The 12,882-nt window shown below is 33.1% G+C and overlaps 1 protein-coding gene across 1 annotated transcript in view; it reads right to left on the bottom strand.

The window, feature by feature from the left end:
* PTPRD (protein tyrosine phosphatase receptor type D) overlaps positions 1-12,882 on the bottom strand; it is a 1,150,086-nt gene that overhangs the window by 672,606 nt on the left and 464,598 nt on the right. Inside the window, exon 6 of the mRNA XM_039729799.1 lies at positions 9,003-9,051. The gene's annotated coding sequence lies outside the window, so the exon portion shown is untranslated. The remainder of the gene's footprint in view (positions 1-9,002; positions 9,052-12,882) is intronic.

Below are 12,882 nucleotides of genomic sequence, written 5' to 3'. Positions count from 1 at the left end.
CACCCAGTCACACAATGAAATCTCCTCTGTTATTACCTCTAGAATTACCTACTTTTTTTTGGAAGGGTTTTGCAGACATGAATACACATGAATGTTGTTTCTGAACGCAGGTTACCATTATTTTCTCCCCCAAATTTAATTCTCCTAATAAATCCTCATTATTGATAAGATGATCTGGCATAAGGTTAATCTTGGTCTTTTAGTATATGTATAGTACAAATAAATACCAAGTTTCAGTTCAGATACCTACTTTGATAAATGCTGATAAGGTTATCAAAGTTCAAAAGGACAAATCATAGTACCTAAATTCCTTACTTTTGATATGTCATGAGGGAAAAAATGAAAAAGAAAATAGTATCCTGGAAGCTGCATACACCTATTCTAGTTGTACATTTGGACATGCTGCAAGCAATTTATCACCCCACAGATTCCAGTGGACGAGGAGATGGAAGGAAGAGATTGTACTGGAAGACACTGCTAGGAGTACAAAGAAATATGTGTTCTAGCACATGACATGTACTTTATTTTTAATTTTTAAATTAGATTAAAATTTCTAAGGAATTGCATTCTGAAATGATACCTTTTTTTTTTTTTTGGTTTTTAAATGGTTGATTGAATTTGCCACAAACTTTACCTTTTTTTGCCACATAAGAAACTTTACTCAACATATCCAGTAATGAAATCTAAAATTACAAGGATTTGAAGTGTTTTCAGATTTCTTCATTATCCTTTCCCACTTTTTCATTTCAGTGTAATACAGCGAGCTGAGTGGAACAGACAGACTGACAGAAGCTGGAAGGTAGTGCAGAAGAAAAATCACTTAAACCTTTGCAGGCAAGCACCACTAGAAAAGCCACGCTGAGACACCTGAATCTTTGACCTGACTTAGATTTTGTTTTGTGTTCTTTGATGCATCTATTCCAAACACTATTTTTAATTGGAGCTATGAATTAAAATAATTTAACGGCCTTTTCTTTAGGACAAACACTATAGTTAGTTGTGTATTTGATTACAAGATACATAGTTTTCTCCTAAAAATTCTGAAATACCCTGATGAGATCAGATTTTACTGTACTCACTTCCCAAATGCATGTGAGTGAATCTATTGGACAAATCTTATTTGAAAATGAGCCACTAAGTATTTTGTCCTCCATCTTTGCAGGAAAACATGCATTTGTGGGACGCATCATCCCAAGTAAAAGGTTTTTTTTTTGTTATGAAATTTTTCAGATTTTATTTCATAGGTTTTATTTATTTCTATATGATATCTTACTGAGCATAAAGATTCAGAAAAACTCTTCAACAGAACATGTACATGCACGCACTCAAAAGAATACATTTCTCTGAAAGATAATGCATATTTTGTCCCAGTATTTGTTCAGGAATAGTAAGTACCGAGAAAATGCCTTGTTGAACATGTATTTTCACATGACAGCTTCTAATTTAACTTCTGGAAACCAACCATAACTGTGTATTAAATGGAAAAAAAAGTTTGCTTATTTTACAACTTCATGAAACAAATATTGACCAGATTTCAGCTCAACTCTTTATAGATCCACAAATTTTGACAATTTATGAGATGCTTTTCCAGAAGCTCATTCTCTGGGAAAATTTGTTTCATTCATGAGCAGAAGCTGGATAAGATGAAAAAGCAGGATATTATCATTTGAAGCATGTGTCCTAAAGCTTAGCAACTGTATAAATATTCAGTCTACTTTTAATTATCTATTTTCAATTCTCTATTTTCAGTGTGAATTTTAAATTACAAAATCTCTGATAAACTTGTGCTTTAACGACACTTTCAGTCTGGGTAAAGTTACCATTCCTCTGCTTTGATTACAAATGTAAAATATAGAGAAAATAAAAGACACACCAAAGAGGGGATTGAATTCTAGTTCCCAATGTGTAAAGCAGTAAATTGGATACTGAATATAGCATTTATAAAGCTCTTTAGATATCTATTAGGCAAATTTCATCTTCCTGTCAATTTGTGTAAAGTAGTGGCATAAACTAGTGACTCATTTATTTTATGTTTCTTACAAGCCCAGTTAAAATAATGCATTTGATAGATATAAATATCTGCATGCCTAAGAAAATAAAGTATTTTGACCTGACAGACAAGGAATTATAAGATCAAGCTCATTAGAAGTGCATGAAAATGTACTTAAGTTTTAGGCCACAAACATTAATAGTAGTCTTTTTTTTTAGATTTTGAAAAAAAGTCTAGAAGAATATTTCACAGGTTTATAAAAACCCAAAAGCTGTTCAAGCATAATTACTTTCCTTTTCCTTTCCCCTTTTATGCTTTTTTAAGAGAAAATAAATAATTACTCTTATTAAAAAAAAAAAAAAAAAAGGAAAAAAAAAGCTTCAGATTTATCTGTAATGTAATTTTATAATTTACTTCAGAGAAATAGTGTGGGTCACTAATTCTCTAACCACAGAATTAATTAGACCATGGCACTAAGTGCCACATCCAGTCTTAAATGCCTCCTGGGATGGTGACTCCATCCCTTCCCTGGGCAGTCCATTCCAATGCCCAATCACATTTTCTGTGAAGAACACCTCCCCAATACCCAACCTAAATCTGGGAGAAGAGGCCAACCCCCAAGCAGTTACAGCCTCCATGCAGGCAGTTGTATAGAGTGATGAGGTCACCCTTGAACCTTCTTTTCTCCAGGCAAAATAACTCCAGCTCCCTCAGTGGCTCTTCACAGGACTTGTACTCCAGACCCTTCAGCAGCCTCCTTGCCATTCTGTGGGCACTCTCCAGCACCTCAACACCTTTCCTGTATTGAGGGACCAAGTGCTCAAGGTGTGGCATCACCAGTGCTGGGTACAGGGGGACAATCCCTGTCCTGGCCCTGCTGACCACACTATTGCTGATGCAGGCCAGGATGCCATTGGCCTTCTTGGCCACCTGGGCCCTGCTGGCTCATGTTCAGCTGCTGTCAGTCACTTCTCTCAGGGCCCTTTCTGTCTGGTCACTGCCCAGCCACTCTGTCCCCAGGCTGTAGTGCTGCAGGGGTTTGTTGTGGCTAAAGTGCGGGACCTGGCACTTGGACTTATGTCATTGGACTTGGTCCATCTATCCAGTGGTACTCGTCCCTCTTCAGAGGACCGGATGGGGACACCTGGTCATAAAAGGAGGTCAGCTTGGCCAGGTAGTCTCCTAAATCCATTCTGTCTGGGTCTGAGCCCTTGGCCATCTGGTAGGTCCTGTGTGATGGCACTCGAGATGATCTGTTCCTGAACCTTGCCACACCAAGATGAAGCTGACACGGCTGTAGTTTCCTGCAGCGTCCTTCCAGCCCTTCTAATGGATGGGTCACATTGGGTACCTTCCAGTTGTCTGGGACCTCCCTGGTCAGCCAGAAATGACGGTAAGTGATAGAGACTGGCTTGATGAGCTCTTCTGCCAAATTCCTCATCACCCTAGGATGGATTCTGTCTGGTCCCATTGACATAAGGGCATCTAAGTAGCTCACCAGATCACCAGTTGTATTCTCCTGGATTACAGGGGGATGTTGTGCTACTGAGGATGACCTGTCTGTTGCAGCATTACAAAATGGTTGTACAGTATCCTTTGGTCTTGGGCAGAATGTCTTCCTTTGGAGAGTTAGTAGATCTCTACTAATATTAAAGCAAAACTTCTTGCTATGTTGAACTTTAAGTCCTCTCTGTTTCATATGTTCTGTAATAATGTTAGGGGCTGGATGAAAGAGAAATTTTTTACCTTTAACTTATAATTTACATTTCCTATTCCACACGCTTTGTAAAAAAGGAGTAATTCTAATCTTACATAAGCAGATACTGATACAGCTTCTAATTACAAGGTAATAAGTTTGAAATATTTCTTCCTATTTACCATTTCCTGAAAACAACCAAGAAAATGTGTGTTTAATGGGATGTCTGTGAATTGATAAAGTTCAAAGATATTTTAGAAAATCAGTCTAAGAACATTTCCAATAATCCATTGATAATTTTACCCACTACCGTGTCCATTACAAGTGATTTCTAGTATGTCAAAGGAGAGGCATGTCTCCTACTCATCAAATAATTTAAATAATTTAAATAAATAATTTAAACAATTTAGGTGGAGAAAATTATTCCAAAATTTATGCCCACTTAGATGTATAACACCAGGGTTTCTTCCTTGCTCAACTTCCTTTAGATTCAACTAAATTTGTATCTTTTGCAGCTACATATAAGCCAGGTCTCTTGACCACAAGCCCTGTCTCTTAGTTTCAAGGGACAATAATTACTGGCTGAAAAGTTCTTTATAAAGAAGAGGATATAACCACCATTGCAAAACCCTGAGGATTATAATGTTGGTCTCTGGTTACCTTAGAAGAGGTTTACTCTCATTGTATGTTTAGCTCTATCAATCTGAAAATTAGATTCAAGCTACCTTTTCTTTTAAAGCTGCTTTTAATTTCAGAAATAATCATACTCCCAAGAGATGCAATGGCATTCTCAGAGGTAAAAAAGAGAATATAATCAAGATTGCATATCATCATTCTAATGATAATTTGCTGTAGGCTGTGGCCATGGTAGGAGTTTTTAATCAATATTTTCAAAGTATCCTTATTAGAAAGTGTTTTCAGTATAAAAATTTTATTTTCCATTTCACATTTTATCCAAGTTGGTTAACTTGCATTGGTTCTATTCTTTAATAAAAATATTATTGTAGTTACTATTTTGTGTTTCAAATAAAATAAATAATTTTAAGTGGTACATTTTAATCTTTAAGAAAGATAGAATTTTTCCAGCAGGAGTTATTTTTTGTGACTTAAAAAAACCCAAAACCAAAACTAAAACCAACCAAAAAAACCAAAAACAAAAACAAAAACAACAACAACAAAAAACCCCACAAAACAAAACAAAACAAACAAACAAACAAAAAAAAAAAAAAACCCAAAAAACCAAAAAAAAAGACCAAAAAAAACCCAAACCAAACCCAAGTAAGAGCAGTGAAAGAACCCCAGAACTTATTTACAGTTTACATACAACCTTTTACTCTTACCATAATATGTCATGCCAAATATCTATCCATGTCTTTTCACACGTTAGTGAACCCGGTATGAAAAGAATTAAAAGATAAATTTGCTGTACTACTTTTCAATGTTTTATTACACTTATGCTAAAAATTTACATTAAAAAGAACAAGTGGTTAAGCATTTTTACAGTGCTCTTAGGAAAATACTACTTTACACATTAGAAATGCATAAATACACATTTGTGTGTATGCATGTACACATGACTATCTATAAAGCAAAAATGCAAACAGAGACTATACAGGATCAAATCTGAATGCATTCAGGAAGACTAATATTCTTTTAAATATATATGCCCATATTTGTTTGTATTTATTTTCATCCATTCATATGTAAATAAGTAATCAGATGTAAAGTATGCTCCAAATACAATGTTAAATGCAGTAACTACCATCAAGGTGTTTCCATCTAACATACAAACATACTTATAAAAATATATCTGATAATTTGTGAAAGAGGACGCAGAGGAATTCATGTTAAATGGCATTTTGAGATTATGTCTGCAAAAATTGTCTTCAAAAGTTAATTTTAAAATGGAAAAATAGGTGTTTGCTATTACATTGGTTTTCTAGATCATATTGTGTTCTCCTGGATTACAGGGGGAACATAAAAACATAAGAAATAATAAAAAATTAAAATTATGGTATTTCTGGGATGATGAAATGTTGTCGCAAGCACAGATTGATGGAAATTATTCTCGTGTCACCCTGTAGGGATCACAAGCTGAACGTGCAATAAAACTCAAGCTCACTCCATGTCTACTTCCTTCCTGCCACTGCTTTACTGTTTTAAAAATACCAAAAGGGTGAAAAAGACAACTATGGAAAGTTAGTAGAATTGATTCAGTGGCTTAACATCCTAACGGGAGAGACACATCCTTCACAATTTATGAAGCTGCATGCTGCCCCTTACAGACTCATCTCATATCATCCACAAGGTGTCAGGAAACAGATGTTTTTTGTTTTCTTCCACTGTATATTTTTTACAAATATTTGTTTCTTAAGGAGTATATTGAAAATTTAAGTGGCTGATTTGTAGCTTTTTTGAGAAAATTTGGCATAGTCCTGAAATTTTATTTTCCTTCTTTAATCACAGGAAGCAACAGATAAATAAAGTATATAAAATGAGTTTAAAAAAATTAATAACTGAACTATGAGAGAACTAGAAAAATGGTAAAAATAAGTAGGTCAGAGAAAAGGGGTTTTCTGAGTTTATGTGGGTGTTTTCCTTTAGTTAATTTTGTTTATTTTTAACTGTTATTTATTTATTTTGTATAAAAATATAAATATTGCCATTAGACGTTGGCATGGACCTTGACATAAGGTTGGATAATTTTCTGGTATTTATTTTCTAGTGAAATATTTGTTTTTATCCATTGGTTTTCTATGAGTTAATTTTATTTTTTTTTTCAAATCTCCATAAGTATGATCATGTAATTCTTAAGTGAAAAAGAAATTTGAAATTATTTATTGTTTAGGTAATATTTCTAAATATATACATAATATAATATCATTGTTAGAAAAAAATGGAACAACATATTAAGGTTTAGAAAATCAGTACTAGTATTACTTAGCTTTGCCTTTGTCCTGTTTTTAGAGTTTTTATAACAAATTATTAAATCAGACATACCATAAACCATTCTTTGAACTTCTAACTCAGCCAAGCATGCTTTTGATCCAAATGTTTCAAGGATTCTTTAATGCTCAATAGCTGTCTCTATCATTGTCTGTCCTACTGTTCTACTGCTCTGTTCTACTTCAGTCAGCTGGATCACTTCTATGTACATAAATTTCAGTAAAACAATGTAGGAAGGTTCTCTGACAAACCTGCTGTACATACAGTTTACAAACAATGCTGAAGAGAATACCATGTTTTACAGACATAATTGAACTTTATTAATTCATGTAAGGAATTAATTAGACTATTCATCTTCCTACTTTAATTTGATTGATAAGATGATAATATTGGAAAAGAGCTCTCTTACATATTAAATCCCTACCAGATGCATTCTTTCATTGCTCCAGCTATGTTGAATTTAAGTGATCTGATTTAAAGAAGGGGGAAATTGGGTTTTTTGTGGGTATGTGGGTTTTTTTTCTTCCTTGTTGGGTTTTTGAAGGTTTTTTTCCTGGATTTTCTCACAAAAGTTAACGATTTCTGTTTTGTGTCATTTAGGGAGGTTTATTTGTATTATTATTTTTTAATATCAAAACCTCATTCCTGTAACTTTACCGTAATTTTATTATATTTTTCAATTATTTAAGGCAGTAGAATAGCTGCCTCTTGTATTCATACCCATAAAAATCCTTTTAAAGAAAAGGTTCCTCAAATCATGAGATACTATTATCTTTGTATACTTTCTTTGAAAATCAAGCTTTATTATACACAATACACATACACATATATATGCTTGTGTGTATTTTAAAGCATCAGTTGTTCAAAACATAAGGGCAAAATTTTACCAGGAATCTTATATTAACTAATATACCAGAATTATAGTGAGACTTCTCTAACAGTCACTTCAGTGTATTTATATTAAACACTGCCAGTGTTTCCTCAACCACCAGATATTAACAAATTTCACAAGGCAATTCTCTATACAGTTAGCAGTTTTGGTGATAGTAGATTTGCTTACTTATAAAAAATCATGGGATAGCAAAGATCAATCTCATTCTGAATGACCGAGCAAAAGAACAAGAGACAAAATGGAAACAAAGTCCACTGGAGCTGCCTAAATACTAAGAAAGAATATTTTACATTATTTTTTTAACTGATAATACAGAATTTTAAATTTTAGGCTTTCACAGAAAATATGCCATAAAACTAAAATTTTATAACTCAGTACAAAAGTAGCAAAGTGGTAAAACTGAACTACTGCCTTCACACAGTGAGTGGAAACACAAAGCAAAACTGACAGATCTGCTCTCCTGGGTTTTGGTTTCCACTGTCTAGGAGTGCCATTTGCTGCCCATGTATGCACAGTGTGACAGCTATTTGTGTTGTACAAATGAGGTTTACTCATGAGTTTGATCTCAATTGCATGCTAATCATATTGTCTCTTGTTATGAAACAAGGACTTTACTTTGTTATGTCTAATATTATGAAACAAGCTTAAAACACAGGAGAATACCTTGGTAACTTGTTTAAGCTTGTTTGTCTCAATAGTTTTATTGCATTCCTTATTAAATTATTTCAGGAACATGCTAAATATCAATGTATTTTGTTCAATTGACTTCATGTTAAACATAACATTTCTCAAAAAGCTTAGTAATGGAAAAGTATAAAAATTGACTTATGGCAACCACAGGTTTCCAGTAATTTTAGTTGTCATTATAACAGCTATCCGTCTTATCCCCCACATTGTAACATAATAATCCTGACAGTAAGAAATTATTTTGATGGAACCTGTAGCATGGTCGTATTACTGTATTCTTCTGCTTGGCCCTGATTCTCTCCTAAAAGATGGCTTCTCACCAGTTATTTAATGTACAGAAATGCAGCTTTCAACTGGAAAACCTGTCATTTCTGCAGATTGTTGTCTCCTTGGTTCATGTTATCTCTCTTTGAAATTACAAAACTTTCTCTGTTTGATGACTGTGTTAATGTTACTCTCAAAACGCAAAATGTTCAAATTACACATAGAGCATTGAAGTACAGTTTTGAAATTATGTCTTCAGTCAAACTATGTTCAAATAAAACAAACAAAACATGAACAATTTCATTTTACTGTTATGGGGTAAGCCTAAAAAACATCCTTCTTCCTCACAACATCTTGAAACAAATAGAGATTAATTAATCACTGATATTACTGGTTGATGTTATCACACCCTTGGTGGGACTTTTTTGGGCTTTTTATGTGCAGGGAAATATGATCATATGCTAGAAAACAGTTATTCACAGAAACACCCAATTCAGGATAAAGAAATAACAAAACTTATTACTCACCCTGAGCTTCCAGGTTTGGAACACAATCAAAACAACTCTATCCTGAGATCTGAAAAACACAAAAAAAAAACTTTCTATCACCACTTACAATAGTCAGACATTAGATATACAACAAAACAAGTAAATGCTTGTTCAATACTTGTAAAAGCCACAAATAATTAACATATATACACCTTACATGAATATTAATTGACTTAAACCTCACATAGTACATTCTGAAAAAAACCCATTTTATGTCAGAAAATCAGCCTAATAAAAGCCTAAACTTTCAAGTATGTTCAGTCTTCCTCTCCCTACACCCCAACAGTGTTTTGAAGAAAAATCGATTTTAAGCTCTCTCCTGGAAATTAAAATTTGTGAATTTCTGTGGAGACCAATAAACTCCAGGGATATCTGGATAGAAGAGCTCAGACTGCACATCAGAGCAGTTTAAATTATGACTTGAGAAGTTTATTTGAACACAAAAATTTCCTTTGGAAAACAAATTACTTTTATGCTTAGAAGGTAATAAAAAAATCACACCATATTTTAAGATTTCAATTCTAGGAGGGGAAAATCAAAATAATTAAAATAATAAAGAAGGATATATTTTCCTGTTTGAAAGGGGTCAGAATGCTTTGTGATGACTGATGAAAGTGTATCAGGGTAGAAGCAATAGAGTCTGACTGGACATGGATGTTTGTAAATATGGGGATGCAAAGAAGAAATGTTGTCTATAAAAGCACAGGAAGAAAACAGATTAGTGCAGCAAATCTCCTTTAAGATCATCAAATACAAATGATTCATCATTGAATTAACATTCATTTCATGGAACTGGATGCATTTCTTTATAATTGCTTAGATTTGTTAAAATTATCAATACTATAACCATGCTTATTCCATTAATAAGGTTTGAGGTTACACATTAGTTTAATAAAAACAATCTAAAATTGATTTTCCTGCAGCAAATTGCTTTCCAACTTTTTGTCTACAGGCGTTTTTCTCTTTCCAGTGCAACGTTAATGAAGATTAATGCTCAAAATTTAAAATGCGGTAAATAAATATCAGAAAATGCAGAAGGTAAAAATGTGTCTCTTTGAATAGTAGAAAAGAAAGATACATAGAAAAATTATGCATAAATATAAAATTTATGTTAGTTTTAAGCTAATGATAATTAACATATAAAGGAAAAGTATTAGATTATATAATGGTAATCTCCATTCTGTGGAGGAACCATGTATGCCTCTGTAATTTTAAGATTATTCAAGACATCCTATTAACAGATTATCCATTCAGTGCTTGCAGTGATGCCAAGTTTTGAAAATTTTTCCATGGTGTTTGTATTAAATTAATTATTTTTGTGGGGTTTTTGGTTGTTAGTTTATTTTTTACATTGGTTGGTTTATTTAGTTGTTTTTGAGGGATTGCTCATGGCTTTTGGGCTTGTTTGTTGTTTTGTGGTTTTGTTTTTTTTTCCCCATGGCTTTTTTGTGTCTTTTTGTGTTTTTTTTTTTCATTAGCAGACTTTTTTTCCCAAAGTGTTTTACATGTTTAAAAAAAACCCAAAAAAACGTGAGGATAAAAATATATCTATTTACCCTTTATATTAAAATAGTCTAGCTATTTTACTATACATTACTATATATTTAGATCTTCAGCCTGCTGAACAGGCTCTGCAGAAGTCATCATGTAATATTGTTACTATTTTGCTGGGGTGGGGGGTGGGGGGAAACAAGGAAAAAAACCCAAACAACCCAACAGAATTCTTATTTTAAGAGTTTAACTTTTTTCTCCAATCAAATTTTCTCACAGTATTTTTTAAATTTTTTTATTTCTCTTCCCCTTTCTTGTCTTAGGGCAGCAGCATATGTGAAACCTGATAGGAGAATCACAATGCAAGTGAAAATATGCCTCTTAAGCTAAATATACTTTGCAAGCACTGTCTTAAGAGTCTAAATTAACCTGAGGTTCACTACAACTTTTTTCTATTTAATTATTTTGAATCTCTGTGGGCACAGTTACACTAGACTATTTTGCTCTAGCTTTAACCAGGTGGAGAAAAAAAGTTACCTAGAATTGTAATTGGGTTAAAAATAGTCAATATTACTACCTTCCCTCCAAAATTAGTTAATTGTGGCAACACTCTGATCCTTACGCAGAAAGACTCCAGGTGCTTAAAATCAGGAAATTATATGCTAATAATACTTAAGCATAATCTTAGTTCTGCTGTGAACTAAAATATTCATCCCAAAAAGTTACATATTCTCTGTTCACAAAGTTTCCTGCTCTGTAAAATCGTCTTGGGAGTTTTAGTCATACACTCTCAGGTTTAGATGAAAATGCTATTTTTATACATTATTTCTTTGTATATAAATTGAAAATATCAATAAGATAGTTCATTGTATTGTATTGCCAGAAATTAATTGTACTTTAAAGAGAACAGGAACTCTGCCTCCTGGAAGTAATTTAGTTTTATTTAATGTAAAAAGTGATTTATTCTCTAAGTTTGCAAACACAACTCAAGGACATTATTCAGCAATAATTTCAAAGTTCAGTGAGTTTCTACTGTTTCAGGACGTTTCTTCAACAGTTGGCAAGTTTTAAATGGTTATTTTCACAAATTTGTTTAAATTTCACCAGATCTGCAATCATCACAATTTTAGAAAACAAGAAATAAGCTATTATAATATGAAAACGCTTTATTCTATTGAGATTATCACTCCAGTAAAAAACACTGATAGTGTTTATTAACTAAATAAACTATTTCATTTTTAATCTCCTTTTATAACTCCCCTTTTTTAAAAGCACCATATAAACTACCAGGCAGTCGCTTTCACTCTATGATGACTCAGTACTGGACAATGATACTGTACTTCCCTTTCAACTTGTCAGGTGAAAAAAAAAGAAAGGGAACAAAATGTTGTTTTCAATGGTCTTTTTTGTAATTTGAATTTTAAATAATGTTTATAATTCAGCGTAGAAAACAATTTCCTCTACTTTTATGACGATAAATACGAAGACAAATTCCAGAAGTAATTACTATCTCCCATTAATTCTAATTTTCTTTGCAAAGGATTTGCCAAGTATCAACAGACTTGAAAAGTTAAATTCAGTCCTAGGAAAAACATAGTCCAAAATTTAATTTCACTCCCACTATTAGCATCCTGAGATGCCCATTCCAAAAGGACGATAAAATTAAAAGTTATAGGTATTCCAAATGGACAATTAAAGAGAAGTTTTTAACATTTTGTTTAAGTGTAAATTAGCTCTTTACTCCACTATCTAGTTATTTTGCATATCTAAATTAGTCTAGATTTTCTCATGGAGAAAGGGAGGCTCAAGGGGGATCTTACTGATCTCTGGTAATGCCTAAAAGGGAGTAGTAATGAGGAGGGGGATCAGCCTCTTCTCCCAGGTGGCAAGAGACGAGACAAGAAGAAATGGCCTCAAGTTTCATCAGGGGAGGTTGTAGATTAGGAAAAATTTCTTTGCTGAAATGGTGGTTAGGCATTGGAAGAGGTTGCTCAGGGTTGCACCATTTCCAGAAGTGTTCAAAAACATGTAAGTGCAGTACTTGGGCAAATGGTTCAGTGGCGAAGACAGCAGTGCTTGGTGAAAGGTTGGACTTGATTAGCTTTAAAGTCTTTTCCAATCTCAATGATTCCATTATTCTGTAAATAAAAGATCCTTTCACATCTTTTAGATTTTTAGAAAAATAGCATAGTGTAAAAGAGATCAGTAATAGTTACATAGACTATTTTGTTGTCAAGTTCTTTCAAAACCTGGAACAGATTTGAGTAAAGCCTAATAAAAGAGCAGTAAGTCTGCATTTTATTTAGGACTGCTATGTAATTTTCCTGATATCTCTGTCCCCTTCACTTAAAAAAAGTGCCAAATACTG

This window comes from Passer montanus, unplaced genomic scaffold (genome assembly GCF_014805655.1).
Source record: "Passer montanus isolate IOZ18808 unplaced genomic scaffold, ASM1480565v1 scaffold7, whole genome shotgun sequence".
Taxonomy (NCBI): Eukaryota; Metazoa; Chordata; class Aves; order Passeriformes; family Passeridae; genus Passer; species Passer montanus.
The sequence above is the reverse complement of the archived record's forward strand: the minus strand, read 5'-3'. Positions and strand labels throughout refer to the sequence as shown.